Source organism: Ochotona princeps, chromosome 4, assembly GCF_030435755.1.
Source record: "Ochotona princeps isolate mOchPri1 chromosome 4, mOchPri1.hap1, whole genome shotgun sequence".
NCBI classification, from domain to species: domain Eukaryota; kingdom Metazoa; phylum Chordata; class Mammalia; order Lagomorpha; family Ochotonidae; genus Ochotona; species Ochotona princeps.
Window position 1 is genome coordinate 83,823,381 of NC_080835.1, and position 25,346 is coordinate 83,848,726.

Genomic DNA, 25,346 nt, shown 5'->3' on the forward strand with positions numbered 1-25,346 from the left:
TGCAGAGAAATCTTCAATACCTTAGTGAGGAGTAACTAATCTTTGTGTCCTACCTAGTAAGGAATGTGTGAGTCCATGCTGACCGTTTCCTGTCTGGTTCCAAGCTTTCCTTGTTGTTCTCTATCTATTCCAATTTGTGTGTGTGTGTGTGTGTGTGTGTGTGTGTGCGTGCGTGTGTTTTGTGGTGGGGGGCCTCCGGAGTGACCCTGATGGTCATTGCAAGAGAGGGTGGGGATCCAAAGTTGGAACTAAATGAGGACCAGATAAAGCACCTCTCCCTAGTCCCGCTGCCTAGAAACAATTAGGTTAAACCATACTTTCAGCTTCCAGCTTTGATAGTGCCATGGGGGCCAAGATTAAGTACTATGCATCATGGAGTTTATAGTACGGTACATTCTAAAAGTGTTGTCAAAAGATCCTTTTCTAATTTATGTTGTTCCCCACTGTATCATATTCAGAAATGTGTGGGTAGATATACTTATTACAGTTTGATATTATTGTGATCTTAATATATAACTAGTGATGTGATTTACTAAAACAGGTACAGGAACTAATTCTTAATATGGAAATATTACTCAGATCAAATAGGACATTCCTTACAGCTCCCTCAAAATTATCTATCAAATTACAACAGGTCTTTCAAATTACATGCTTAGTAGAGGAATCAGTTTGTTTTCTTTATAAAATCTTAGTGGAAATATCTTTTCTTCAATGGTACTGAAATTTTATGCTTAAAGGAAAACCTCTGTAGCTCTTGAAAAAAAAAATCCAGGCCCTCATCTTTGTGTGAGCCATGGGAAAGAGCCATAACAAAAACTTAAGAGGCACTGTGCTTTGAGAGAGCAGCTTTCTTCTCTGGAGCGTTGTCTGCAGTCACAGGCATGATTTACCTGTCTCATTCAGCACACCCTGAGTGCAGGTGGCTTTGAAAGCATTACAGAGTTGCAGTCCCAGGGCTGATTCATTGCTGCTTGATGGATTATAAGCTGAATCCCTCAGGAGGGACTGGAAATGTTAGGGTACCTTAAGAACATTCTGCACTTTTAGAGGTCTTTAGAGGAACAGCTGGTATTTCTTGGGAACTCTTTCTCTTTTTCTAGTCACAAGGCAGTCCCTAAGATCTTAGAATTTTCTAAAGCATGATCAATCGCATTTGCTACTTGCATTTAGCTAAATCAATAATTTGGAAAGGTGGGGTTAGAAAAACTACCAAAAGACTTGAAAATCCATGAATGATTTAACAGATTGTAGGTACCTGACATATAGATTTTAAAATATTAACAATGTCATCTCTGAATACTACTTTACATATATGTTCACATACACATATGTTAATTCTTGATAACATTTAACATTTATATGTAAGGCAGTTCTACACATTTTAATGTTCATTCCTATGTGTCATGAGTTACATGTCTTATGAAAATATTTCTACATGATATAAATATTGCCAGTGCTGTTAACAAAGTAGTGATACTTAATATGGTGCTAAATGTATTCCTGGAATATGGGTAACTGTGGATGCCATCAAGCTCAGAAAATTAGAATCCCATTTTGAATTCTATACAATTGCAAGTTGTACTCAAAGCAGACCATACAGATAGTATTATTGGTTTTTTTAACGTGTTAATAATGAATTGCCAGAATCTTTGTGATTTAAAACAGAAAATTATTCTCTCTAAAGTCAGGGTGTCAGAAAGACTGCTTTCCCTGTACAGGCTCTGGGTAAGAATCTGTTCCTTGTCTTCTGTTGGCCATTGGCATCCCATGGCCTCACCCATAGGCTCCATCACATTTTTTTTTTGGCTATTATTGTTTTATGATAAACTTGCAAAGGCTCTGGGATTTTCCTTTCCTGCTTCCCAACACCCCCTTAATTTTCCCTATAATATATTAGTATAGTCCTTCATAAACAGTCATAAGTCCATCGTTCTGTTTTTTTAGGTGTATCCTGACATTGTGGGTATGGACAATGGCAGACAATCCAGCATACTATTATCAAGGCATATTTAACTATTTCATTGGGAGTCCATCTTTGATTTGGGAGTAGAGTTGCATATTGCATTGTCTCTTTACATCTGGATATAATAGTCTCCATTACATAGTTACTATACATCTCCTAAATGAAAAGCCATAAAACAGAATCAACAACAGGGAGAAAAATAGAAATTTACTGCACCATGAAGTTAAATAACATGCTACTGAATGTCATTGGCGTATTGACTTGCTCTCTTCTCTGCGTGCCAAATATCACCTGATGTTCATTTTATAAGGCTTATGTGGGCAATCTGTAGTAAGCAACTCTTCTCAAAAACTGGAAGACAATCACATCTTTTTGCTACAAATGGCATGGCATTTGTACAATTCCAGTGATTAGATTGTGGAACTTTCCTTTGTGTTATCACGATTCAACTCATGCCAGAGGAGAATTTTTTAAAATATTGAATTTGTGCAGTATGTTTCAGGCTTGTAAACTAGCCTAAGTAGACGTATGACTAGGACAGGCATGGTGTATCAAATAACAAAGAGTCAGGGCATTGGGAGCAATGTAAATCATGTTTGCAGGGGAGGAGAGAGAGAAACTAACAAGTATGAATTGGCCGGACTATGGTGTCTCTTTCCTCTAAGGCAGCTACCTTCATATGGCTTGAGATCAGGTAAAAATCTATTAACGCAGTCCAATTGGCAAATAACAAAACCTACATATAAATGCAGATAGTCATGAGATAGAGAGTTCAGCATCAAAATCCAAAAACAGAATTTTGAATCATTCGACTTTTGATTCTACTGAAGATAATACCAAATGCCTGGAAAACTGAAAAAGAATTGGGCATAGACATCAATGCTGAAATTAGAAAGAAGGAGTGATTGCTGGGTTTGTGTGTGTAGCTTCTATCTAGAGATGGATACAGAAGAAATAGAGTTGATCTCATTGTGAAGCTTGGCAGTGGATTGATTTAAATCAAAGGATGAAGGTCCAGTTGGGGTCAGGGCACAGATGGAAGAGATTGTTTCTAGAGTTATAATCTTGAGAATTCATTAGAGATTAGGAAAGAAAAAAAATTGACATTCCTCTCCTGATGTTTCCAAATGCATACCTTTTGACACCGAGGATCATGAATGGTCCTCAGGTATGGTTGGATTTGCAGGGTTTTTCATGCACCAGATTATTGCATGTGAATTTGATCTACATCTGCTCAAATCCCAGTGTTCGAATCTTGCTATGATTCTTTGCATTTCATGCTAAAGCTAATTTTCTCTAATTATGACCTTATTAAAGTGACATGGTTATATTTGCTCTTTGTTTTATGCTAATGGCTGATAAACAAAATGCTAATTGGTAGTACAATTTGTGCTATATTTATTCTGATATTCAAATGGCTTAATTAGAATTTAATTTGTACACCACCTGAGCAGTTATGTATCCTGATGTTTCTTTTGCATTTTTATTTTCTTTCTTTATGGTTCAGAGAAAGTTGTTTATTAAGACATAGCAAGAACCCTAAAATTTTTCATGGGGTGAAGTGCTAATAGTGGGTTTTCAGGGAACAGAATATTCCATGTTTTAGGGGACTAATCACTCGATTTTTCTGCATCCAGTTGAAAGCAGTGGTAAATACATGTAACTTGTATGCCACTCTGTAGGGTTTGTGATTGGGTTAGTATCCAAAGAGCTTGTGTTTTCTTCAGTTTGAGTCTAGTTGAATCCAAATAAGCCCTTTCTTTCCCCACTTACCAGATAATATTTTCTCTCATGGACCATGCTGCTGTTTCCCATGGTTTTTTTGTCTGTTGCTTTTACTCATTTTACCTTTCGGCCTTCTACGTTAGAAGTTATATACCATCCACCGCCTTATAAAAGACTAGCTTGCTCTGAGTATGTAGTGTGAGACATACGGTTCTTATTAGGAATATGTGGCTCTGATTTCATTATCAAGTCTCTCACTACCTACATAATTATTTTATATCATTTGTAGGTTGGAAAGTCTAGGATTCTGTCATATCATTAGAGCAGATAATGGGAGAATCAAATGGGAGCTTGGATAAGGAGGAGCACTTGAGTCAGCAGTGAAGGAGCTACTTGGCATGCCTGCATCCCATATCAAAGGTCAGCCCCATCTCTCCCTTTCTGTCCAGCTTCCTGCTCAGGCAGAGTGTGTGAGGTAACCAGTGGGTGGAAAAGCTTTCTCTTTCTTTCAAATAAAAGTGAAAACAAATAGGTAGTTTTTTTTCTTAAATACTCTGAAAAATTTTTATGTATGTGGCAGGACTTTGTTGTGTACTTAAAACTGCAGATGTTTAGGTACTTTATTTTGCAATAACAGCTTCAGAGCGCTGAGAAGAAAAAACAAGTGTGTCACTGCAATGGACAGTTTCCCTCAGCTCCTCTCACTGAACGATTAGTGCGTTCCAGTCCAGCAAGAAGACAAGGGTAATAAAGCAGATGTTGATTGAGATATGGTCTGAGAGGAGTGGGCCGGTGCTGAGAGCACATTGCACTTTTCTTCCTGATTTGGAGCTTTTCTCCCAGAATATGAAGGGCATTGACTTTTGATGTGGCCAAAAGTTCTTGATTAAAGCTGTGAGTTGTATATCTTTTGAGCAATATGTACATGTTGCTACAAACCAGATTTTCGTATTTTGACTTCCTATTTTGTTGGATACTTTAAGTGCAAGTTAACAGCAAAATAGGCAGTTTTGAATGGATCCTGGTTTGAGATCAGGGTTTTTATTTCATACCTTGTTCAAGGGTCTGGTGGCCCCTCCTTAGTTTTCCCTGCCTAATTATAGACCTGACAGGTAGACTGAAGGTAGGCTTCTTAAAATACATTACACATGTGAAACACTTGGGAAACCTGTTAAAATGCAGATACCTGCAGTCATTAATTCAGTGGTAGACTTGATATTCTACATACAAGTTCCCAGGTGACATCTGTGTGCTCCTTTGTGGATAGCTATTTTAGTAGCAAGGTGCTAAAGAACTTGTCTTTTACTGTGCTACACATAAGGCTAGAAGGATAACTAAGAATTCAGTTAAATAGCAAGAATAATCTAACCGGGAATGTTTTTACTATTTATAGAACTAGATGGTTGAACCTGTTCTAATGCAAATTTTTTTGCAAAATAACTATTTTTTTAAAAATGTGGATTGCGATGTTGAATTTTCTTAAAAACATGTTATTTAATGGAAAAATTAGAAGTTGCAATCAGTTAATTGTGTATATTAAGTATAGTTTAGGAGAAATACATATCATTTTTTCTTTTAAATCAGAATTATTACAGACTATGGCTGTCACAACTTACCGATTTATAAATCATTTTTTCAAGATTTATTTATATTTTTACTTGATAGTCTGATTTACAGAGAGAGACAAAGAGAGACAGAGAACATCCGTTGCCAGTTTACTCCCTAAATGGCTGCAATGACCAGAGCTGGTCATGTCCAAAGTTGGGGGCAAGGAGCTTCTTCCAGGTCTCCCATGTTGGTGCAGGGGCCACGCTTTGACACATCTTCTACTGCTATGCCAGGTTATTAGCATAGAGCTGGATTGGAGCTCAACACCCATGGGATGCTGGTGCCAGAGACCTAGGAATAGCCTGTTATGCCACTGTGTTCGTCCCACCATTCACTTTTTAAAGATTTATTTGATTTTTAAGGAAAATCAAATATACAGAGAAGAAGAGAGACAAAGAGAAAAATCTTCTGTTTGCTGATTCACTCCTCAAGTGACCTCAGTGGCCAGAGCTTCACCAATCCAAAGCCAGGAGCCCAGAGCCTCGTTCAGGTCTCCCATGCAAGTGCAGGGTCCCAAAGCTTTGGGCTGTCCTCAATTGCTTTCCCAGGCCACAAGCAGGGAGCTGGATGGGAAGTGGGGCCACTGGGATTAGAACCGGTGCCCATATGGGATTCTGGCACGTGCAAGGTGAGTACTTTAGCCACTAGGCTGCCATGCTGGACTCCCACCATTCATTATTAAAAAAAAAATGTTTAGAAGCTATTAATGTCTGTAGCATAGGTCAGAATATGTGGTGCTTATCAACTCTGAGGTGTTGGTTAAATGTGGAGAATACAAAATAAGGAGGTGTGGCTTCTGCATTCATTTTCAAATATGGAGGTTGTCTTTTTTCTGCTGAGTGACAACTCTGCACTGTGACTAAGTACAGTTCTGGGAAATCATCAGGTTGTGTGTTGGAAAACCTGCTGAAGTAACTTGAGCTGCGTGTGAAGTGGAGGGAAGGAATGGCAGGCAGATCTAATACATAAGATGACACAGAGGTCTGCTTCCCTACAATGCAGTCTTAGTTGCAATCGAAGATCATTAATTAGTTATCACAAAATGTGTTTTGTGAAAGTGAGCAGAAAAATAAATCAATGATTTTATCAAGATAGTCTTTGGCAGTGGAACACAGTGTATCGGTTCAGTGACTTCAATTAAAATGGAATGCAAAGGGGGTCCTATAGTTGGTAGTACTTTATGTTTTTCTATACCAGTGAGAAAATGTGCCAAATACATTGTATTTCTAGAAGTAATGCTAAAAATTTGAGTTTTGTTGCATATTGTAGCCCATGTGACATTTCTAATATAAATAATCATGTTTTTAAAATTTTTAATTTTCTTTTTCTTCTGCTAAAATTTACATTGACAAAATGAAGAAGGGCAAAGATTGATTTTTGTTCCCTGCTTTGGGATTAAGAGAGTGCAAATGTACTTTATTCGTTTATGTTGTAGTGTTCTATTGGCTCAAGGCTTAGGGGTTTTCTTTAGTTACTGAAATTCTAAACAATACACATGGATGAGACTGGTAGATATTAGAAAAAGTGAAGTCACCCAGACATAGAAAGTGAAATACTTATGTTCTACCTCAGGAATGGAAGCTGCAAAGTTGATATTGTAGAAATAAAGATTGGGGTTGTGTCTAACAGATTGGGAATAGCTGAGGGACAAGGGACGAACTGGTTAAAGGGTACTGATGTTATAGTTAGGAGGATAAAATGTATTGTTCTGTAGAGCCTTGGGTCATGATTATATAGAAGAATTCATTGTGCTTATCAAAATAACCAAATAGGTTTTGAAAGTTCCCACATAAACAAATGAAAAATGCATGAAATCATGGATGTATCAATTCTCCTTATTTGATGATCAAACATTGTACATATGTCAAAAGATCACATCATATCCCATAAGACTATATAATTATTATGTGTCAATTTAAAAGTCAAAAAATGAACTTTGTATTGACAAAACTGTTTATATATTATGCAGTCAATCCAGTATGATGGATGTAGTGTTCAATAGATGATTGTTTGAGAAATATTAATTTTTCTGTGTACCCGCAGGGAGGAACTCTAATTTGGTGTCTCAGTGCATTAACCCCTGGAAAATTCTACAATATAGTGCTTAGTTTTCCATATGTAAATGGAGAACATTGAACTAGTTGCATTCTGAAATTCGTCATGGCTTTAAAATCTTTTGATCTTTGATAGTAATGTGTAATAAAATTTTTAAAGATCTTGACCCAAGTATTTGTGTGTTTCTTAAAAGGACTTAGTTTGGGGTGGGCATTATGGTGTAATAAGTTGTGCCTCCACATGAGACATATGTATTTTTTAGTCTGGCCTCTGTGAATGCAGCTGGGAGGCAGCAGATGATGGCCCAAGTGGTTGGGGTTATGGCACCCCTGCAGGAAACCCAGGCGGAGTTCCTGACTTGAGGTTCAGCCAGGTCCAGTTCTGGGGTTGTGAGCATTTGAAGAATGAACCAGTATATGGAAAAACGTCCTCTTCTTTGTCTTTCTCTATCTCTCTGCCCTTCAAATTAATATATCAACCCTTTTCCTCCAAAAAATACTTAATCCCATTGGAAAAATAATTATTTGTATTTTATCTTTAATACAACATAAGAGAGGGGCTCAGTGCGGTAGCCTAGTTGCTAAAGTCCTCATCTTGCAACCAATGGGATCCCATGTGAGTGCCAGTTTGCATTCTGGCTTCTTTGTTTCCCATCCAGCTACCTGCTTGTGGCCTGGAAAAGCAGTAGAAGATGGCCCAAAGCCTTGGGACCCTGCATCCATATGGGAGACCTGGAAGAAGTTCCAGGCTCCTGGCTTTGGATCAGCTTAGCTCTGGCTAATGCAGACACTTGGAGAGTGAACCAGTGGATGAAAAGATATTTCTATCTCTCGTTTTCTCTGTAGATCTGCCTTTCCAATAAAAAATAAATCCTTTAAAAAGCATAAAAGAGATTACTGTTGGAAAAACTGTATTTATGAAAAGGTATATTCAAGCTAAATCTTCATTCCTACTTTTCTCAAGTTGCGATTTATAAAATATTCATATTTTCAAATGAATACATGTATATGATATTTTAAAATAAAAACAGAAGCCCTTCAGAAACCATTATAATGAACAGAAATAATTTCAATTTATATCCTTCTTTTACAAGTCCCAGTTCCCAGGAGACTCTGATATTTTATGTTAATTGGCATTTATTTTGTGTCTTTGCATGTTATTTTATATGGATTTGTCAGTTTGAGGCATCTTTTTTTTTTGACAGTAGAGGGTCATGGCTTTCAGATTTTGTGAGGAAAGTAATGAAAACACACTTGTTCAATCTGTTACACATAACTGAAAAACTGCAAATATGATTTTGGAGATTTTTCATTTTTGTTTCTATACAGTCTTTATAGTCTTGTAACTAGGTCATTAAGTCAGATATAATCATAGTTCTTTTTCCTAGCCAGTCTCCAAGGGTTGAATCAGAGAGATAATTTTAGGTAGTTTCAGTGTATGGGAGACTGAATACTGGTTAATGTTCTCCTTTTAAGACTCTAGAGCCAAAGTTTAGGTTGTTATAGAAATGCCCTTTCTAATCATAGCCAAAATGCCTATCATAGTAGCCTTGTCTATATAGTTTTCCTTTTGGGACTACATCAAGCTAGAGGAATGATACTTCAATTAAGTGAGGTTTCCCATTTTCCACTTTGTTCTAGTATAGAACCATCCACCATGCTGGAAGTAAGTAGAAGTGAGATCAGATTCCTCTTGCTAAATTCTTCAATGACAATAAATAGTTTTCTGTGTCCCCAGATCTGAGTTTTTGAAGCACCTCAAACATGATTTTCCCTGCCTTTGCACATATACCCTAACCTTCTGTTTTACTAAGCCACTTGGAATTCTAGAAAATACCATGTTCCTTCTCACCTTGGAAATGCAGTATGTACTATAGCATTTTGGAATAATCTCTCCCTCCATCACCTACAGGGCACATCTCCACCTGTATCATCCTCACTCATCTTTCATTGGCTCATCCCCAGATTCTTTTCAGATACTGTTAAAACTGAGATACACAGGGCCTTTGTGGTTACTGTCCCATTTACACTTACAGCATCTGGTATACTTGCTACTTAAAGGATAGTGAGCCATTTATTTAGACTTCGGTTTGCACCAGATACCCTACTAAATGTTTTACAAATATTATGTTATCTAAGTGTGACTTTACATTAAATTGCTGGCAGACAAAATATTGAGTTACCTGCTTTATATCCATCAGTGACCATCAGAAAGGCTAGCCATAGCCCTGGCTGAGAAACAAGTGGGTGTCCTACCCCTGCTCTGTCTGTCTCAAGAAGGGGGATAATAGGTGTACAGCCTATAGTGTTTGGCAAGGTGGAGAATGCACCTGTATTTCCAAGTTCAAAGTTTGTCAGTTCTCGGGAGACCCCAGTCAACATCCTGCCTTGGATTTGAGATGAACCTCCGTGTCTGCCATAAATTGCTTTTTACCTAAATTAAATTAATGTATTTTGTTTCTGCTTAGAATACAATTTTGCCTAGCTAAGATATTAGTTTTAACAAAACTGAAGTTTAAGTCTTTGGGCATACCATGTATCTCAGAGCTTAGAACATAGCCTTGTACCTTGGAGGGGCTTAGTAAATCAGTGGATGGGTGAATGCATACATCAGTCTAACCTGTGGGCTACAAGACCTCTGATAAGAAAAGCCACAGATGTGACTGCTCATATCCAGTATTTTTGAGGTTGTGTGATGTGAATTTGTCAGCTTTTTTGAAAGATATTGTTCCCAGTTTGAAATTGCTTCATGTATTAAGATAAATTTTCTAATCTAACACAATCATATCTTTTAATAGTGTACTTAGGATGCACTAACTATGATTAATGGGAAGTATGTCTTTAGGGAAACTTAGCATTTTAGAAAATTAAGGTAATTGTATGATATGTGTAATCTGTCACTTGATTTTTTTAAGCAGTTTGTCCTGCTCCAAAGATGACATAGGATATGTGTGTGACTCGTGGTAATACATATAGAGCTAAGATTATACTTATGAGGTGTGATAGAAACTTTTTAAAAGCAGTTAGCATGCTAGCCAAATTCAATGAGAAGACACACCAGGTGGGAATCTTAGGATAGGATGGAGAGCCCAGTCTGAATTTCGAATGGAGTTTCTATGGAAATGAGCATGAGTACTCTGTTTCCACTCACATCTTCAGGGACCCCTTCTTCTGGGATATGATTGGAAGGGGGGAATTTTGGTTGCAGAGTTCTTGAAATTCCACCAAAGATTAGGAGAATCCTAAGGTTTCCCTAAGCTGCCTCGAGAGATGCTTCGGCCCATCTAGCAAGGTTAATGAACAAAAGTCATATTTTAGATGTATAATTGCTTGTTAGGCTTGCTTCTTCGTTTCTTCCCTCCTTCAGCCATACAAAAATTCCCCAACCTGGTTATAAAACAAGGACAATAAATTTCTGACTGAATTAAACCATATAAAAATTTCTATTCCCCAAATTCCCATTTTCTTCAGCCTTTCAGATGCAGTTAGGCTAATGTCTGCTTAGCTACTTTAACATTTCACACAAAAGAAATGTAACCTCAAAACTACTTTGGGGTAATGTGGGTAAAGTTCTGTCTTTTGTGTTTTCTTCAAACTTGCATTTGTGCATAGATCTGGTTGTGTGTATTCTTTTGTGTGGTTTCAAAAAGATTTTGGCCTGTTCATTGCAGAGGGCTGGTCACATCATCCAGCAGGACAGAGTAGAAGGCCTGTGTAGTATCCATCTGCTAGAGACAGCATGAGAGCATTAAAGATATGTGCTATAGAGAGAAACAGTAAGATTATGGGAGGTGTAAATCCAGGCAGAGACAGGATTTCTACAATCCAGTTCTTTGCCAGAATTCCAATCCTGTTTGGCCACTTCTTGGAGTTATCTAGCTCAATCCAAGAAAAGTTGAATATGGTTTTGTACCTGCCCAGTTTGATTGACACTAGACAACATTTTTCATGGCACAAGACACAGGTAGATGCTCCCTTGGGTATTGGTTAGCCTTCTGAATACCTTCTTGTTTGGAAGGACTGGGGTTGGCAGTCCTATTTGAGGTACAGTAGGAAGCCTTTCATTGGGTACAGGCTGTGTTTTTTTTTTTCCCCAAAGGAAGGGCATCTTTATTCTGGTTTTCTCTTGAAAGCCTTAGATATGGGTTTTGATGTTTCTCTATACCTAGGGATTCGTAACCTGTTAGGAAAATTCCAGAGCTATCTTAAAATTTTGAGAGTGAGAGTTTGCTACATAGCCTGCAGATGCTTGGGGCAGTCTTTATTTCCCCAATGTGAAGGTGAACCCTAAATAGTTAACTCTCTGAAAGACCAGTTGTGCTTTTTCTTAGGATACCTGGTAGTAGCCAACTGCTCAAAATTGGGATTTCTGTTGGGGGAATAGACTAACAAATCATCTACATTTTAATTCGTCTCTCCACCTTTTCATAAGAGATTGATCCTTTAAGTCCTGAACAAGGGCCTGTCCAAAAATAAGTATAGACTTTCTATAAATCCTTGTGGAACACTGTCCAGATTGGCTATTACCTTATTCCGTTTGTCAGTCAAGTTAAGGACAAATAAGAACTGACAGAAGAGGCTTTTAGGCTTAATAATAATTGGCTATAAGACCTGGCCAGGTATGTGTAAGCTCAGACCTATCTATCTCTTTCCATGGACAACCAGCAGAGGTATTACAGTACAGAGGTAAAGGACCTTAAAAAAGGTATCCAGGTGATTCCCACTATCTGGCTATTGTGGGACAAGAGCTGAAATGAATAAGAAGCTTCCGTAATAGGTGGCTACTATATTGAAAGGAAAATTTATTATCCCATTTGCTATGTCTACAGTGACTCTAGGCTCAGTTCCCTCTATAGTGATTAGCAGCTTGGGAACTAGGCAGAATGAAGCAATTTTCAGTTTGGGACAAACAGAGTCTAATTCTGACTTTTGGAGTCCTCCAATTCTCTGGAGGATTCTTTTTCAAGTGGCCTGCCTGGCTTTTGACAGAGCAGGCAGGGCTCTCTGTGCATTGATTTTATTATGACAGCTGTTTGTCCAGAGCACTGCCTTTCCACACCAGCAATAGGTGCTATTTGGGGGTGGACTGAACTTGTTGAGTGCTTTTGGTGACAGATCACTGTGTAAAGCCCTATCACTTGGCTCTGCTGCCAACCCCTTATGTTGTTCCTTGTCCCTAGCTTGTTCTGCTTGCTGTTGCCCTCTGTTGAAGTAGACTACGGAGGCAGGCGTTAGGATGTTAGCCAAGAGAGTGCTAAACCCTATGCCAAAGTTTTGAAGCTTTTCTTATACCAGGATGGGCCTGTTCTGGCAATGTTTATCTTTCTCTGTTTGTTATGATGGTACCTCTGAGGAGAACTATGTCTTCTAGGTAAAATCAAATATCGCTTCTTGTCCTTTTGGCTTAGAGATCAAGTGTAGATAAGATCAAGCATAATGAACACCTGACAAAATCGACGAATGAATTTTGAGACCATCTATAGCATCGTGTCGCTACCCTTAATTTGGTTTTCCCCATTTATTGCACCCACAGCAAAACAGATCTAGCCATAAAAGCATTTTAAAATTTATGGTATCATTTTTTGTTCATTATTTTTCATCCTCTGATATATATTGTGGCCAATAAATATTAGAGAAAAATATAAGTTGTCTCTTTTATGAGATCTGGGGATCAAACTGTATTTCTTGGTGGAGAACTGTGAGTTATAGAGAGCCAATTGGGGATCTGGAAGAAAATAAAGGAGAAATAAGACAATAAATTAGGTTTCCCTGATAAAAACAATGTTCTTAAAACTGTAATTATTGCTTTCATGTTTCCTGTTTATTTCATTAGTCTCTTATAACAACAACGTACTGTAGAAATCCGTATGTTTATCAGATTCGTTAGGTGAAACAAGGAATAAGTTGCTGGGCCCGGCGGCTTGGCCTAGCGGCTAAAGTCCTCGCCTTGAATGCCCAGGGATCCCATATGGGCGCCGGTTCTAATCCCGGCAGCTCCACTTCCCATCCAGCTCCCTGCTTGTGGCCTGGGAGGGCAGGGTCCCAAAGCTTTGGGACCCTGCACCCGCGTGGGAGACCTGGAAGAGGTTCCTGGTCCCGGCATCGGATTGGCGCGTACCGGCCCATTGCGGCTCACTTGGGGAGTCAAACATTGGATGGAAGATCTTCCTCTCTGTCTCTCCTCCTCTGTGTATATCTGGCTTTCCAATAACAATAAAATCTTAAAAAAAAAAAACAAGGGATAAGTTGGGTGTGAGCCAGACAAATGTCTATTTTAACATTGGATCGTATCAGCAGTTGAGAGGTACTCATTGTGGTACGTGCTCAGTATCTTTATTTTACCAGATCTATCCAGGGAGAATAATATGCCTAGGTCTTGGGTGCAGGGTACACAAGGGCACAGGGCTCTGCTGCTTAACATTATATTATAGATCCTCTTTGGACCTCAATGTTCTTGCTCTTTTTTTTCTTAAAAAAAAAAAAATCTAATATAATACAGTGGAACCTGCAGCACATTTTTGCCCTCATAGGTTTTGTCAAGTATGTTGTGTCACAGATAGAGGTTTCACAAGTGCTAATAATTGTGATTGCTGTTTAACTCAAAGGAATGTATTTAATTGCTGGGAATAAAATTGGATATGTCTAGTGAAATATGTCAATTAGCTCCTAAATGAGGGTAGCACTTGCAGTGAACTAGAGATCCTGTCACAAATAGCAGTACCATACTTGATGTGTGGGAGCCTTTTTCTCACTTTCCTTGACACCTTCTGGTGTGTAAATATACTTAGGCATGTTGACTTTATCCTCCTTAATGTAGAGCTCTAAATACAGTGACAGCTTTAAAACTGCTTCTCATTATGATATAAAACACAGGAAAAAAAGAAAAAAAATACACAAGTTTCTCCAGCCTTTAAAAATTTCCTTGGTTTGCAAATTCTTGCTAAAATCTTCTTGATGAATATATTCATAATCCTTATTTTCTATCATTCATGACTTTTACAGATACTATGATAGTTCAAAGTAGCAGAATGATGAGTGTTGGCAGTCATTTAATCTTTCTATTTGGCTATTTACAACAGTACAAGGTCTTGGTCTAGGTTGTTTAACTTACAAAGAACCTTCAACAAAAATTTCACAGGAAATTGATATTATGCAGCATGGTGATTAGCTTGATTCAGGTCTTAATCTCCAGGTCATAATAAAGTTTTTGCAGATTTCATTTTGTTAAATCTGTAAGATAACATCATCTTCAATTGTCATTCCGCAAATGGCCATTGTAGCCAGAGCTGGGCCAGTTCAAAGCTGGAAGCCAGGAGCTTTTCTTCCACGTCTCCATGTGGGTGTAGGGGCCCAAAGACTTGGGCCGTCCTCCACTGCTTTCCAAGTCATAAGAAGAGAGCTGAATTAGAAGCGGGAAAGCAGGGAACTAGGACTGGTAACCATATGAGATGCCGGTGTTACAGCACCACACCAGTCCCAAGAAATAGTCTCCTAAGAGGGTGAAGATGGAAGCTGACAGAGGGTTGCAGCCACAGGCCATGGGATGCTGCTGGCAGGCATTAGAAATTGATAGAAGGTGGGAACCAATTCTCCCTGGAACCCTCCAAAGGGAGTATGGCTCCAGCACACCGAGATTCCAGGTTTCTGTTATTGAGAATCAGAAGATCGGGAGGCACTAAAGGTGAGCTATTTATGCCACTAAAACTGAGGTGATGTGTAGTTGCAGACTTAGGAAAGAATGCAGCTGATAGGTGGGAGTGATCACAGATAAGAGGATCGGTTGATGGTCATGTAGGTAGAACTGTTTTATTCTCAGTGCAGTAGACAGGTATTACATGAGATAATTTTAAACCAACCAGCTTGGTTATATCTTGTCAGAGGGAAGAAAGATTACCATAGAGATAACATGGTTAAGAGTGGCAACAGATTATTCAAAGAGCATTTGAAGATATCCAAGCAATAAACTAATAGCGACAGTATTACGGGTGTAAGCAATAGATGGAGCACAATAAAAGGATTTAGCCTTTGGTGACACACCAACAAAACTACCATGTGATAAGGGGGCAAAGTCTAGGTGTAAAAAAAAATTTGTTATAAAAAATTGTTATAAAATTAAGAGCAAAATTCCCATTTGCATTTGTCTTATGGACAGAAAATAGCCTGACAAATTTTAATCATCACTTCTTTTGTGAACAAATTAAATTGTTTATTAATTCAATTAATCTAAATTGTTTTTCTTAAGTTATTTTAGGTATTTTCAAGTTTTTATGTTTAAAAGAGTTGGGCAGCAGTTCTGGTGTTCCCACAGCATATTGGGGCTATTACAGTTCACAATACACATCATATATCATATGAAGTGCTCGAAGAGAGGAGTTGGTAGGTACCAAATATAAAGAAAAGAAAAGGAATTACTACTTACTTGATTTGACCAGTTTATGTTGTATGCAGGTATTGATATATTGCACTGAACCCCATGACAATGTGCTAGTATTACATATTAATCAAAAATTTTGATGAATAAAGATAATGCTATCAGGAAATATGTTAAAGAGTATGGAAAGGTGAATCAGTGTCCACCTGTGCTGCAGACTTTGGCATGACTTCTCTGTTTAGGCTTTTGAAAATGGTATAACTCATGACCTTTTAGAAATATGTTTTCATGCTTTGTGATTATTGTAACACAAGTATTGTGATGAACATCATTGATACAAATGTATTAATGAAAGAATTTATGTATTCATTGCTAGTTGTAGTTCACTAGTAAAGGGTGAAATTGACCTTTTATAATTCAAGTAGGATTTGAAAACTGTTATCACCAAATATTCATTACTGAAGAAATTTTATAAAGTGACAAAGATTCAAAATCAATACACATAAAGAAGCATTGCAATTAAGTAGAATAATACAGAGGCATGTATATTAATGAAACGATAGTATATTTATATATATTAATTTAGTAGAACTCAATTGAAAGGATGCACATACAGTAAGAATAGCTGAATGTACTGAATGTTGTTATGGACCAGGCATTGCTTTATGCGTTATCCTTCATTCACTATCTTGTTGTAAGCAATTCCAGTGCTGGCGGTGGAGGCGTCTGGGCTAAGGCAATTGAGAACCAGGATGTTGCTGCCATTGGTATCCCCCTAACCACCACCCCATCACCACCACACAGTGCAGCAACCCTGAGTTTCATAGAGTTGACACACTCACACAACCAGTGTTTAATTTTATGTGAGTGAGACACCCAGTGAGTTAAAGTAATGGGATGTCAACTTTATTTTTTACTTAAACACAGTACATCATTTTCTGACTAATCCAACTTTGATACAGAATGTCATGCAATCACATTGTTAGATTCTCAGAATATAATGGAATGGTAGATTTAGTTTTAAGGAGATATGTCTTGTGATAAAAATCTAATTGTGCTGTTACACTTTACGTCTTAGACTAACCATTGGTTATCTGAAGAGAAGTTGATAGTCTCAATGACAAAAAAGTACTTAGCATAAATAATTAGTTTCAAAATTAGTGCAAAAATATATATTATCTATAGCAACTAGCTCGTATCTTTGCCTTCATTACAGAATGGTTTTATAAGCCTGCTTTACTCTTGTTATAGCATATAAAGAATGCAGAAAAATTAATAATATAGTACAAATTATAGAAACAGGAAACAATCCCTGAGTAACCGCAGAGATTGTGAATGGGGACACAGTGAAGCCAGATTTGGGACTCAGAGCATTTTGTGTCTGTGGAAAAGGAAGCAGGAAAATTGTTACATGTCTATAAAGGGTAGGAAAAACACAGAAAAAGAAGAATTCTACGGATGGAAATCATCTGAAAGTCATCAGGGAATGTATAATTGAGGATGATGCTGGTAGGGAGGATTTGTTTTTGAAAAATAAAAAAAAATTAAAAATGCATAGCAACTGAATTTAATAAAAATTCTTAGCTATTTAGTAGTTGTACTTAAGTAAATATAGTGTGGAAAATACAATGCTGGCAACGAAAATAAACAGTTGACATGAAAATGAGTGGTATTAATGTCATTCAACTAGAAAAATAAAACTCAAAAACTTTATCTAAAACTACCTGAATTTCTGATATTTTCTCGTCATTTGCCATGTTCCCCATGTCAGAGTATTTAAGACTCTAGATTTCTTGAACCTAAAGGAGACAGTGGTGGGGTTTTTGTTTGTTTTTGTTTAATGAAGTCTTTCTGGTACATGCATCCAAAGATTCTTCGGGTGCTTCTTGACAGTTTTATTTCCACTTTATCAGGATTCTGCAAATTACAATTTAAGCCTAGAGGTTATCTCATCAAAGACTAGATCACTAAGCATCCTGTAGTCTTTCACTGTGCATTGACATCTAGGATACTTAAAAGAAAAGAAGGCACTGGGACACTGTCTCTATCTAATGAATTCTAATCGCATTTCTTCTCATTGATGTCAGTAAATCTCCAGGCACAATCACTACACAAGAAATGCCACTTGTAGGTTAACAGAGAAATTGCATTTATATCTGTTTTCCTATCCTATGTAACTTTAGATGGCAAAGCACCAGTTTTAAGAGAGAACACATATCATTCTTTGAGTAAATATTTTGAGTACCTTATTTTAGGCTCAAGGAATATACAAGGAAGATGCATATTGTCATTAAGAGACCTTACAAACCAATGGTAGAGGAACTTTGGGAGAGATACTAAATAAATAATCAGTTGCTTATTTTGCTGAGTCTAGTATTTACTTATTTCTTTCACATTTTGCAATTTTGAAATCAGACAACACTTACAATCAAAAGTACCCTCCTGGACTGATCAAACAGCAATATTAATGTAGCTATTATTTTCCGCTTATGGACATTGTATGGTGTGATATTTCTATACAGTTGCTTTATGTACATTGTTTATCTTACATAGACTGATATTTCCACTGTAGGTATCTTAGAGAAAATTACCTTATGATTTAGCATTAAAACAAAAAGTTACTTTTGTCACAGAATGAAGAAAAATAGTGCAGTAGGATCTGATTTTGATATAAATGAAGTTAATATTCTTTTTTATGGTAACTTCATATTTTATTACAAAATGATCAAAACATGTCTTGTTTATATGTTCCTATCCATGCATTACAACTCATAAGACAAAAATCAATGTCTGCATAAATCTAAAACAGCATTTTCTATTCAGTGTACAATCAGAAATACGAATAGTAAGAAAATGTAGTCTCATAGTTTAGCTGGCAGCATTTAACTTTGTTAGGCAAACAAATTAATGCTGTGTCTTTTAAGTGATGGCCCTTTGCATTCAATTAAATATAATTAGAAAGCCAATGACAGTGTGAGAGAAAATGATTGAAGTCCAGGGAGGGATATGTTAGATACATGGACTGGAAAGGCCTCTCTCACTATTTTAATCCAAATACTGAATGACAAAAAGAAGCCATTTTCCAAGCAGAGCATTGAAGAGGGTCAACAAGATCTTGGCATGGCAGTGAATGCATGGCTTACTCAAGCAGCACAGTAGACCAGTACAGTGGACATAAGGATGTTTTTATCCTCTCTTGGGTTTCAATGGTCAGAAGCATTAACTTCCACAACATTACCTTTCCTCTGGGTAAGACCACTACTTTGACCATTTGGAGAAAAGTGGGCTAATGTCCTGCACACCCTGTGTCAGTCCCATTGTGACTCTGCACCACTTTCAGCACTGCTGAGGGCTTTATTCATCTTCCCTGGGGCAGAACAGCCCCTGAAGACCCAAACGTAGACCCAAACGTAGGCCTTGACATTACAATGTTCCGACTGTTTTGTAACCTCATCTCACAATATATACCGATATATTCAAAATGTTGGTAGGGGAAGAGGAGTTCGAGAGTGTGGAGGGCAGTCTAGTTCATTTGTGTGTCTTTCATAAACCTCCATTCACCTGGTTTCTGTGAGTTGCAGCCTCCTATTGTACTTCTCAGTCCCCCCAGTTACTTCACTCTTCCCTCTCTGTTGTCCCAACTGCACTCCTCTAATGTCCTTTCCTGAATGGCTTAACTGCATCTTCCTTTTATGATCTCTCATCTCTTTCATACCTCAACTTCCACCTCAAAGAAGCTGATCAAGATACAGAAACTCCTCACTATATTAGTAGCTACTTTCTCCATAAACCTAGAGTTGACAATATAATAAGTTGAAAATGTGTATAATACACTTAATGTACTGAATATCTTAGCGTCATCTAGCCTATCTTAAATGTGCTCAGAACCCTCTGTGTGATATAGCACAAAGCCTATTCATAATAAAGTATTGAATGACTCATGTAATCTCTTGACAACAGTACACTGTAGAGGTCCCTGCTTGTTGTTTACTCTCTCAGCTGCATGGCTGACAGGGAGCTGCAGATTTCTGCTGTCACAGTTGGTGCTGCTGTCATGCGTTATGAGAGAGAATCATACTGCATGACAGGAGTCTGGATTCAGTTTCTACTGAAGTTGAAAATCATTTGGTCAAAACCATTGTAAGTCAATTACAGTATCTCAATGGAAGTTTTTGTTCTCAAAGGAACTTTGCGGCTCACACTTTTAAGCCGGCGATTTTTGTGATTGCTACTTCAAGGGAACATCTGGTGTTCATGTATAGTGCTCCCTGCAATCCTTCTGGGAGGCTTGATTTTGCTGTTTTTCTTTTTATTTTTCTCTCTTCCACATTGTAAATAGAAAAGGAGAATGTTCTGGAAGACGTGACTGGGAGCATGTGTTTAGCTCTCTGTGTCTGCTCAGGATTAGAGACGATCACAGGAGAAAACATTGTGGGTTAAGAGGAGAGTTGACAAGAAGTTTTGAAAAGCCAGTGTGCTGCATGATGTGTCAGCTCTTTCTCATCATTAAACCCCTCCCAAGGGTGCCAAAAGAGTTGCACGCATGTGCCACCAGGAAGGAAAAAAGTATTTGAAGTTTACGAAAGAAGAAAGGAAAAGCAACAGCAGCACAAAGATAACAGGGACAGAGGCAAGAGAGGCCTTAGTTGTTGGGAAAATTCAGAAAACACAGATGTGGAGTAGAAGGGAGGTCTGTGTGCACTGCAGGCTCCTTGCAGATGCAGTGTCTCTTACAGGCTCTTTTAATTCTGTGAAGCCTTCCAGTTTATTCCCCACATTTCAAGATATACCTGCAAGACATTTCAAATGTTCTTAAGACTGGTAGCTTAGCATTAATGCGAAACTTCTTCTGAATCACTGGATATAGCGTGTTTGTATTCTAACATGAGGAAACTTTAACTTCTGATAGCAATACCATAATTATGGGCAATATATTTAACAACAATGGCAAAAAGAATAACTTATTTATTGATGATCTTTTTGTGGTATGGAACAATGCCAAGAATCATGTGCATTTTCAGTGATCATTATTTCAATTAAACTTCAAAGTAAAACTTCCAGGAAGGTATGCTTTTTGCTCTCATTTTAGAGTTCAATATGCTGACACTTGGGGAGATAAAAGAAATTTTCCAGATGAGAAGCTAGAATCCACACAAGAATTGCCTCATTCCACTACCAGTTCTGCATTTACAATTAATTCAGAGTTTTTGATAGGAAAATGCCCTTATTCATTGTTTTTAACGGTTGGCTTGCAAAAAAAAAGGGAGAAATGCACATGTACGCATACATGTAGTCGTCCATTTGTGCCAGCCTCTTGATAAATCCAGGGGTGATATTAACATGCTACACAAGGTACATTTGCAAACACAGACAGGTTTTGTGAATGGTGAGTGCCACCAGTGTTTAATATGGATGTGTACCAACGAAGGACTCATCTACTTTTGATTGAGCTGTGTCTTTACATAATTTTGAAATTAAACTATAGGGCATTTTTGAATAATCTATTCTTACGTAGTTTACCATTAGATATCTCATTCTTGTTTTAGAATGACTTATTTTTTTTTATTAAATCAGCTATCATCAATGTGTACCATGTTTATCAGTGGGGCAGGTAATGTCCCCATATTCCTTTATATTTTTTTCATGTTTTCAGGTGGCCCAGAGTGTATTTAAACCTTAACAAGTTGTAATGTACAGAAACTAGAGATTGGGTTGTTGGAAGGCTAGCATATTGGTCTAAATATATAGGAATTATGAGTAATAGTATAAATAGCTGTATAAATAATTAACTGTGCAGTTGGCTAAAAGATCATGACTTTCCCTGCTGAAGTTCTCAAAGATTTTCTGGGTCCTGTCCTTCTTGAAGCTGGCACTCTTTTTTCACTTTTTGACCTCTGTGTCATACTTACGTCATACAATTTACCACAACAGGTAAGATTTATATGTTTTGCTGTCTTACTAGACTATTATCTTAAAAACAAGAACTGTGCCTCAATTGTCATTATTAGCATATACCATGAAGTCTGGCACAAAATAAGTGCTCAACAAGAGTGGTTCTTCTTAAAAATCAATTGAAAAATAATCAGAGATTTTGTGAGTTAAAAGGACACGGAAAGAATACTTATCTTTCTCCTTGAGTTTTGAAACCTTGAGGAGCAAAAGGAAAAGGCAGATCATACTGGGAAACTGACATTGAGAGATTTCTTTTAGGGGTGAGGCAATTTTACTGTTCAGGGAAACTTAGCCTTTGGTCTGAGGTCACTGGCTGGGGAAGGTCTTGCATATCTGGTTCCAGTGCACTCCAGGTAGGCAGAAGTTCAGCAGCATTTGTGCCTAATTAGCTGCAGGCTACTTACTCCTGGGAAAAAAGACAATGTGGATGAGGAATATTAAAGCTTTCCATTCCAAACTCATTAAAAATGTGGACCACATAATTCTTTGGGAATGAAAAAGCAGCAGTGGGAGAATATGACTATGAGGCCAGAGGAGCACTCTCCACGTGGAAGGAACTATCCAGTGTGGAGAGAGCAATTTCTCACCCCACCCCCGGAAATAGAGGTGCCCAGTTGCAATCCCAAAATGGGGAACTCCTCCCCCTCCCCTTTTTGGAAATGCAACTGGGCAGCGCTGCAGTACTGCAAGCTCAGGCAGGGAGCTGGCTCTCTTCTGTGTGATGTGGCTGGTGTTACACATGTGCACTCTTTCTGAAGGGCTCACCTCTATTCTAGTGTCCAGAAATTAACACTGCACACCTTAAACAGAGACAACAGAATTGTTTGTCATATTATGAAGAACTTCTTCCACTGCTTGAGTATCTGAAATAACAAGGTCATGTATTTGCCAGTGAATTATAAAATGCTTGATATGTTTGTCAATAAAATAATTATGAGAGTGTTTCCACAGGAAAGGAACAAAATGTAATTGAGTTCAAAATGTTCCTAATAATGGGACATTCTAGAGAGTCTATAAACAAGGAGCATTAAAAGTAATGGCATGTGGTTTTATTTAAACCTTCATTTGAGTACATATAATCCATGATTACTATTTTGGATAAATATGTCCCTGAGAATTTTCCTGTGAATAATTTAAAACTCTGAAATGCTGGCGTTTCTCACAAGCACTTTACTTAATGTAGAAAGTCTTTCAGTTCAGTGTGACAGCAATAATAAAATGAAACAGGATGCAAGAGTGTTTTCTGATGTGAACCCCATTGTACCTGTTATTACTTTGACCCAGAAAGCCAACATAGGAGATATATATTTAGCTCTATTTCCAGGGAAAAAAGATAACTGAAATTTTAGAGAGGTTAAGTGTTTGTTCAAGGTCAAAAAGCTGGGATGCAGTATATTCAGGCTACCTATCACATGCTTTTTAATTCCTTTTCCATGATGTGAAGGGAACACATTTTGTAACCACCAGAGAGGCTGGTAATCTTACTGGTTTCTCACCTATCATTCATTCTCATTACAGCTTAATTGGGGAAACTACTAGGTTTCACTCTTCCTGAAACTTAGGAATGCCGGAGTATAAAGCTAGAATACTTTAGTTCATATAAAAGATTGGTCATGGAACTGGTTTTTATCAGTATACTCTTTTGTTGTAGCAATTTTAATATTTGTAATAGGAGACAAATCTAAAAAGAATATTAGTGATTAAGAACTCGCATTTACTTTTAACATATTGGTTACTCATTACTATGTCAATTAATTCCATAATGATGTAAATTTTTGCTGATGGTATGTTGGGGCTTTTAATTGACTGGGGTGATACGCTGCTGGCTCTGTCTTCAGACCAGAGAGGGTATACCTAAGAAGCCATTGAACTTGACTGGACAATAAGATGCTGGACTCTATGTTTGGTATATGCTTGCAATGGGGGAATCTCAACTGAACTTGAGCTGTGGTTATGCAACAAGGTGAAGGAATCCACCATGGTGGGAGGGTTTGGGGAGGGGTGGGGAGAACCCAAGTACCTATGAAACTGTGTCACATAATACAATGTAATTAATGAATTAAAAATAATAAATAATAAAAAAGTAAAAACAAACAAAAAAAGAATATTAAATATGTATTTAAGAGATAAAGAGAGAGGGACAGAGAGAAACTGACAAACCAAAAGGCCTATTTACTTGCCCATTCCGCAAATGCCCTCAGTTGCTGGAGCTCAGCAAGATTAAAATTAACTCAGGTCCACAACATGAATGGCAGGAAAGCGTTCACTGCAAGCATCACCACTGTTTCTCAGGGTCTGCATTCTCAGGATGATGGAGTTAGTGCATAGCTCTACACATTGAACCCGGGCCTCTGACCATTCTGTCATTGGCATTTTAAAGGCTGGGCTCAATAGTCATTGAAAAATACAGCTTTTGGGGTTAGCACTGTGAGTGAGTGGGTCATTCCACATCCTCCAATGCTGGCATTCCATATTGATGTTGGCTTAAAATCCAGTTGTTCTTATAGTTCAGCCTCCTGCTGGTGTACATGAGGAAGCAGCAGAAAATAGTCCAGATCCCTGGGCCCCTGTCATTCATCTAGGAGACCCTGTGAACAGGGTAAGCAAACCTGCAGGATAGAGTTTTTCTGGAAAAGGAAGCCTTCATTTTTGTAGAACTTTTAGGACCATATGGTTTGTGCTGGAGCCGATTTTGAAAAAATCCAGTGTTTAAACTTATAATTACTTGTGAACATTTTCCTTTGCTATCAACTTGCAGGAGATATTTGAATTTTCCCACCCTCTTGATAAATAATTTTTTATGAAACTATTCTGATTGAGTTAGAAATGAATGTGAGCACAACTGATTTAACAAATGTAAAAACATTTGCAATTAGTGAAGAAAGGAGCCTTAAATATGTTTCATTCTTTCACCTGCAGGAATCCTGTCTTAGACCTGCTAATAGCTATTATTACAGCATTTCTCATGAATGGAACTCAGCATTTTGTTTTATAGTCAATTCACAGTTTGTGGCTCAGTAGTAGGAAAGTAGAACTGTAGCTTTTAGAAATGCTGACAAGTTATTCTAACTTTTATTTCAACAGCTGTATAATGCACTTCTCCCTTCTACTTGAAAACTTTAAAAATACATTTATTTTGCTTTTATCCTTATTATATTTAGAGAAGACTACCATAGAGATTCTCCATTGCTTTGAGATGCATGGGGAGAAGGAAGATAGGACTTGAGTTGATTTGAGCTTGGAGACAAAATATACAGGAAAACACAACAATTTTATTATAAAAATAAAGGAGGAAAAAGAAAGGACTGAGGAGAGGGCACGGGAAGTATCATTATGGGTTGAAACTGGTATTTATGAAATACCTAGACTCTGTCCTTTACATATAAACTTGAAGTGCTAGTGAAGGTGATATTTAATAGCAATAAAAAATTCCGAACAGAGGAAAAGTTAAAGGCCCAAAGGCATTCCCTTCAAACTACACTGGGAAAGGGAAAGGAGACACACAAATATATCAGAGAAGCAGTTGGAGGGGGATGGAGGTTAAATTCATCCTGATCTCTAAAGGTAACTAGGTAATTCCAGCGTGACTCAGTGGAAATTGTCAAAGTAACACGAAGCCAAAAGAAAATCCTTTTAATACTTCTTTTTGAAAATTATATATGATTATAAGCAA

The 25,346-nt window shown here is 37.6% G+C and overlaps 1 protein-coding gene across 2 annotated transcripts in view; it reads left to right on the top strand.

The window, feature by feature from the left end:
- Positions 1–25,346, top strand: part of PDGFD (platelet derived growth factor D) — a 230,184-nt gene that overhangs the window by 21,717 nt on the left and 183,121 nt on the right. The gene's annotated exons all lie outside the window — the stretch shown is intronic.